Below are 7,072 nucleotides of genomic sequence, written 5' to 3' on the forward strand. Positions count from 1 at the left end.
ACAACTAATTCTAATTCAGTGGCTCGTGCTCAATAAGTGAAAAATAGAAACAAATAAAGTGAAATAAATTTTAAGCCGTCTCTAGAAATAGTTGTTCTTAAAGAAATTGCATTTGTATCCATGCTAAGTTAATTATTAAAAAGGAAGTTTTTCAACCCATGTATAAACAAGACTATATATCAGAAATTTTATCACCTTTACATTAAATTATTTCACGTGAAACAATCTTTAATTTCTAATAAAGAGGTTTCCCCTCTTATAGCGCATTAAAATTGTAGGCATTCAGGGCCGTTTAAGATTAAAAAATTTGGCTTTCTAATCTATGGTTTATTCGTACGGACAGACAGAATTCTTGTAAATGGATTTCATTCTAAATTTGATAGACATTATAAATTTGGGAATAAAATCACATACCTAATTTCATTTGTCTAGCTCAAAGTGTTTTTGAGTTATTACATTGTGAATAGATAGAGCAATAAACAGACAGATATAATTCCAAAAACTGTGTTTCTTAGGGGGATTTAAAGCTAGGAGATAAATCAAAATCTTTAGGTAGAACTTTTCGACGATTACGATATTTTCTCTTTTCATGTTTTGTATATGAGAAATCAAAAATCTTTGAATTTCAAATAGTTATTCATAAATTGTAATGAAATATATTTTAATCTATTTAGTTTTCTGAATTATGTTTGCTTCTAAATATTGAAAATTCTGACAGATGTTACTGATAAAAAAAAGCTGTCTCTACTGGTGTTGCGACTGATTTTTTTTAAAGTCCTGGTAATGTTTTTAATTCGGTATGCTCTCTATAAATCAATATACAAAAATCAACGATTCAAGATGCAAAAATCAATTAAAACCTTATACTAATCAGACTAATGAGCTTAGAGTTAATGAATTTGGAATGTAGTTATTTTTGAGGCAAAAGGGGGCGAAAATCATTAAAAAGAATTTTCGGAATTTTAATTATATTTTTAACGAAAATGAATCGAGTTTTTGAAATATTTTATACCATTTTCGGAACATATTATTGGACAAAAAGTATTTTCACGCCATTTTAAAATGCAAAAGTTGAACTTTTGATTGTTATCATTTTAATATTTTAATATTTATCATTTTAATAACTTCTTAAATATATTTTAAGTATATTTACAGCCATATTTTTTAATTACTGAATTAATTCTGAGTCGTTTTATAAAGACATTAAAAATAAAAAAAATGTTATAAAAACAATAAAAATAGGAAAATATTTAAAAAAAAATAAAATAAAGATGTGTGAATTAAGTCCGAAATATTATGATACTGCGATAATTCGGACTAGAGATTACTGCCACGGTAAGAACAACAACAAAAACAAACAAACTAACAAACAAACAAAAAACACAATTTTAAAATTCAATAATTTGGCTTTTTAGTGATAACACTTTTATCAACAGAACAACAGTAAATGCCCATTTAAAAGTAATCTCCATGTTTTATTATACATTTCAAGTTACTTTTCCTGCTTGCTCAATAATCAAGTACTGTAAAATTAGTCTTCACCATTAAGAATTTATGAAGCGATAAAAAAAAAAGAACTATCATAAAATAATAAATGAATTCAGAAATAATTATAAATGATAATAGAATAAATGATAAATAATACTTTAAATTAAACCATCCAAATGAATGACAATTATCTAGTCGCCCCCCAAACCGAAAAAGTTGGGAATGACCCTAGCATGCGATAAGCTCGTTATAATTTAACATACATCTCATGGCTCTTCATTGCTAATTTCAACTTCCTGTCAAACAGTTCATTATTTTCTTCTTCGTTTTAATTTCTTTCTTTTATTATTTGTTCTAAACACGTACTTTCCTTTTTGCGATTAGTGGATTAAAATGTTGCAACAAATACTAAGAGAAATTTTTATTTTGAAAACATCTTGAAAGAGCCCTTTCGTAATCTGGAATTAAAATGTTTTGAACAATCGCAAAATTATTTATTGATTATTCCGAAGAACTTGACAACCGAAATAAAACGCAATGTTTATTTTCCCGGCGTTTTGAGTCGGGCTCAAGCAGATGTTCATTTTCTTATGAAATAGATTTTATCGATTACTGGTGCTTGTGTTTGATTGTCGGGTTTGTTGACAACACAGAAAGTAAGATAATGAATTAACACGTTTTAAATAATACTGATATAATGATGCGGATGTTTACAAATTCTAAATTTTTGAATTGCTTTAGGGCGATTCATTAACGATTTGCTGTTATAATGTTAATCAGTTTTTTATATTGATTTTATGCGAATTAACATAGTGAATTTCAACTTGCACAATTTGGAAGACAAATGAGGATTTGGACTAATTATTTAGCATTTTCTTTTTTAGGGTAGTTCGCAGAATTTTATATTTTTTAACAGAAAAGTTATTGTCCGTTTGATTAACACCACGTCAACGAAATTTACTATCGCTAGGTAAAAAATACCTAATCAAAATTAATTAGTTCTATATCATATTTAATATTATAATATTTTCATGTATGTTATCCACGTTCCTTTTTTTTTTTTCTCTCTTAATAACCAATTCCCTTACAGATCAATAGTTACTGTCACGGTTTGACATCGAATCAGATAATATTCTTATTCAGATACTTTCATTAAAGACTCTGCTTTCGATTTCTTGGGTGAAAGGGCATTTGTTTATGGCGTAAATATAAAACTCAAAGCCATTTTCAAAAGTAAACACAACCTCTTTTAATGAATTCCAAACTATATATACATCTTTTTTAACACCGTTGCCATTCGGAACAAAACAAAAGTTGAAACGTAGACAATATTAATAGATATAGAGAATCAACGCGACAGTTACCCAGACAATTAAACATCTAGGTTTAAATCATAAATACTAGGTTAAATTCTTAAAATATTATAAGGTTTCGGAGATTAAGGACTTACGAGTCCAGGTGCTCCGTCGAAAAACTCATCACGTCGTCGTCGTCGCCCACGCCGGCAAATATTTTTGCTGCGAGGGGAAAAAAATTTATGTGTGTATTGGCACTCTACCGGAGAGACTGCTTGATTTATAATTATCAAAAGTGGCACAAATGCACATTAGAAAGTAAGAATGTGCTCTCAAAGCGATATTTTAAATTTTTGATAAAAAATTTTAGCTAATTAAAAATTAAGCGAAATATTGACGAAATATTTTCTTGCAATAACTCCATATAATAATGTTACACAACACATATTTTAACGTTATCTTAAAATTGAAAGAAGTTATGATTTAATTATAATGCAACGTTTTTTAACTGAATTTTGAAAATTTTTAATATACTTTTTAATGCAATTTTCAAGAATAGATTTCATTGTTGCTTTGAAATTCAAACCTTTTTTTTTATATTTTACTTCAAATAGTTAATCTCGTGATATTATTCCATCGTATAAAATAACGAAAAAAAATTACTTGTTTTCCCAGTTTACTTGTGATTTCCCAGACGCTTAAATTCTTATTTGTTTTATGATATCACAGGACTTGACTTGGCTAAATCCTAGGGACGGGTACCGCCAAATTTGGCGCCAAACTTTAAAGATAGCCAGCGTCTCTTGAAAATCGTCATAATATTGAGATATAAAATTCTGAAGATTACAGCGTCCACGAGGCTTGGCGAGAAAAATTTGGCGGAAAATCGCCAAATGATACCCGTCTCTAGAACTGTACCCTTGACTTCATTAGAGAAGTTTATGTACATAGTAAACAGAGATGAAAAGTTAATAAAATAATGCAGCTCCAATATCGATCATAATTAATGCTTAAAAAGACATTTTTGAGGTAAAACATGAATATAAAACTATGCAGAAGAGGTTTATTGAAATTAAATGCAAATGTTCCTGGTGAGCTGGTGGTTTCCAAAGATGAATATAAAATTAGAAATTCATATTTGGACAGAAGATCAGTCTACATAAGAGTATTTAACACCTTTTCTTTAATAATACAATCGATGCCTATAAAATACACTAAAAATTTCTTTATTGAGGAAATGAAAATATTTTTGAAATTTTCTCCGACAGTGAGAATTGAAAATTATTTTTAATTTGTGGAATAATATCAAGATTTTAAAAATAAAAGCCTAAAATCAGGTAAATAAATCAAAATGTTTCAAATATTTAAAAGATTTGTAATAAATTTATGACTGTTATATGTTAATTTCTACTCATAATAAAGATGTGTGTGTATGTGTGTGTGTGTGTGTGTGTGTGTGTGCGTGCGTGTTACAGTTATCAAATTTTGCGAATACATACTTTGGACGGAAAAAACGTGCACATCAATGCAATTAAAAATTAATTAGAATTTCGATTAATTTATAATAACTAATTTTAACATTTCTTCCAAATATTCCAAAATATTACAACATACATTTTTACAACATCTTAAAATTTAAAAAAATATTTTTTTCAATGATACCAATTTTTTGTCGTATATTTTGTTCTATTTTTAACTAATTTTAAATGTATTTTAATTATATTTGACAACAATATATTTCAGTGTAGAAATGAACATCACATCATTTTCGCTGCTGTTATGAACATTTTTTTTTTTTTTACTCTAATAAATTGATGACCAACATGTGAAGGATCGGCTTATTTTTTCATGTCATGCAAGTTTCAGTATAATCCATATTTTTAATCAAATCTTTTATTCAGAATTACGCAATGGGGAAAATCTTTTAAAGTCCGTCCATTTTTAAACATTACTTTTCCTGTTTGCGATATAATACGGTAGAGATACAGACCCATAGGGCAATGGACAGTACGATGAGAGGAACGGATTAAGACTTCTAAAATAGTATGAGTTGCATATCTCTAACAAAATTTGAAATTTAAAAATATTTTACTTAGGAAACCGTTACGACCAAGTAACTTAAAATATTTAATTAGAATTTTTGACTATCAATTATCCCGCCGAACCAAATGGTCACCAAAGGCGGATAGTACATATATCAAAAAGAAAATGCTTACATATGTGTTTTGCGTGTCAGAAGAACTCCTCCGAAATGGTGAATAATAATATCATGAAGTTTGTGCATGCTCTTATGAGGGTCCATTTCTAAGTCAACGATGTTATTTCAAACTTTCAAAATGAACCATTTCTTAATATAATCAATCAAAGGTTGACTTATTTGCAGGTACTTACCTACTGGTAAAGCGCTGTTTGCAGCTCCAGTACTTGCGATAAATCATTTGTCGGAATGTCAAAGACCAGGAGGCAGACCTCGTTCAATCAATATAGTTAAGAAGCATCCGATTCGGTCAGTACTTGATAGAATGTAATACCTGTGAACAAAACGTTATTTGAAGGTTAAGAACGAATTTTTAAGCTTCCGTGAATTATTTATTCTAATAATAATATTTAAAAAAGAACTATTTTTAAATATACTTTTCAACAAAATGTTTCATAGAGCTATATCAATTGTTAATATCAACTTTAATTGTTTGTTTTTAATCCATTGTTACAAGCTGTGTTAACAATGTGTTTATTTTTGGTTGGTGATATTTGAGATGCGGTAGCTATGAATAAAATATTATTTGCAGATACTTCGCATTTTTTAATCAATTTGATTTTTTTTCTATTGGAATAACAGGAAGACTCACAAAATAAATATTTAAACTATTTTTAAAAATTTAGAATTAAACGTGGGGTGAAGAAAATATTGCCATATTGGGATTATTTTGAATTTGTCTGTTGACAAATTAAACTCATAAAAAAGAAGAAAATGAAATGGATTGGTTTGGTTATAATAACGCCTCATTTTAAAGCAACACTAGGGATATTTTGGGACAGACCTCGTAATTTTTAACCGCCGTCGGATGACTAGGACGACAACCGAGCTGGCATCCCCTCTCCAAACTTTCACACATTACACTGAGGGGGGGGGTGACGTTTGGCTCCGACGGATTTAACGTGCACCAGACCCACTTACACGACGGTGTTTTGGTAGAAGCGAGCCTCGAACCTGAAGCCCAGACCGTACCATCAGGCCACCGAAGCCGAAAATGAATATCGTATATTGCGTACCTAAGACAGAAAGATGATTTGAAATTCAAATTCTTGGAAAGATTATAATCATGTGGCTAAAAGGAAGAGGGGGGAGGGGAACCCGGTACTACATGCAGCAGAAATGGAGGAAAAAACATGCTCTACACAATAACAAAATACCACAAATACTTATGGTAATTATTTAAACTCAGTATTAAACTCAGTACCCAAATATTTAAATTCTTTTGCCTTATGATACGTCTCTCATAGACTTGTACCTCTCTGGATTGCTAAAAATTTTGACTGCTATTCAACACGTTTTCAATGAAAATTTACATTTTGTCAGTGATGTTATAACCAGATTTAGATTATTTAATAGTTGAATTTGGATCTCAGAGAATTATCTATGACTAGTCGTCTGAGGCGACACAGTTGATTCACTAGGAGTATTCATTATATCCGATTTCAAAGCAGCTTTTTGTAACTCAATGATTCGGCTAAATTGTCTGACAACCGATAAAAAGTCATATCATTTTAATTATCTTGATTTTGTTATTGCGTACATCCATCTTTCTAATGGAGAAAGTCCCGTAACATCAAGCGCTATTTAAATGTAAATATCCGATTCATCGATCTTTTAAATTTTGCGATATTGTAACGTTACTTTTCTTTGCCTTGTAAACTACATAGGTTATTTAACAGAATTCTTTTTCTTTAATTTTCAACAATGGAAAAAAATCGTGCGTTTAAAGATATTATATAATAATGAAACTGGTTTCAAATTCAAAACAATAACGTAATCTATTGTTCGAACTTTAGCAAAAAAATATTGTTAAAAATTGCCAAACTTTGACAAAAAAAAAAGTTGCACGACAATTAAATTTCTGTCATAAAAAAACAACATGTTTTTAAATTTCAAAATCGTTTAAAATTTATTTTTGTGCAATAATACTCTAGAAAGTTATAGCGGAAAAACATGAAAATGTAGGTTAATGTTTAATGAATTTAAAAAAATCTCTCTGAGGTACACATTAACTAGATTTGGTAGCTGAAGG

The sequence above is a fragment of the Argiope bruennichi genome, chromosome 8, assembly GCF_947563725.1.
Source record: "Argiope bruennichi chromosome 8, qqArgBrue1.1, whole genome shotgun sequence".
NCBI lineage: Eukaryota > Metazoa > Arthropoda > Arachnida > Araneae > Araneidae > Argiope > Argiope bruennichi.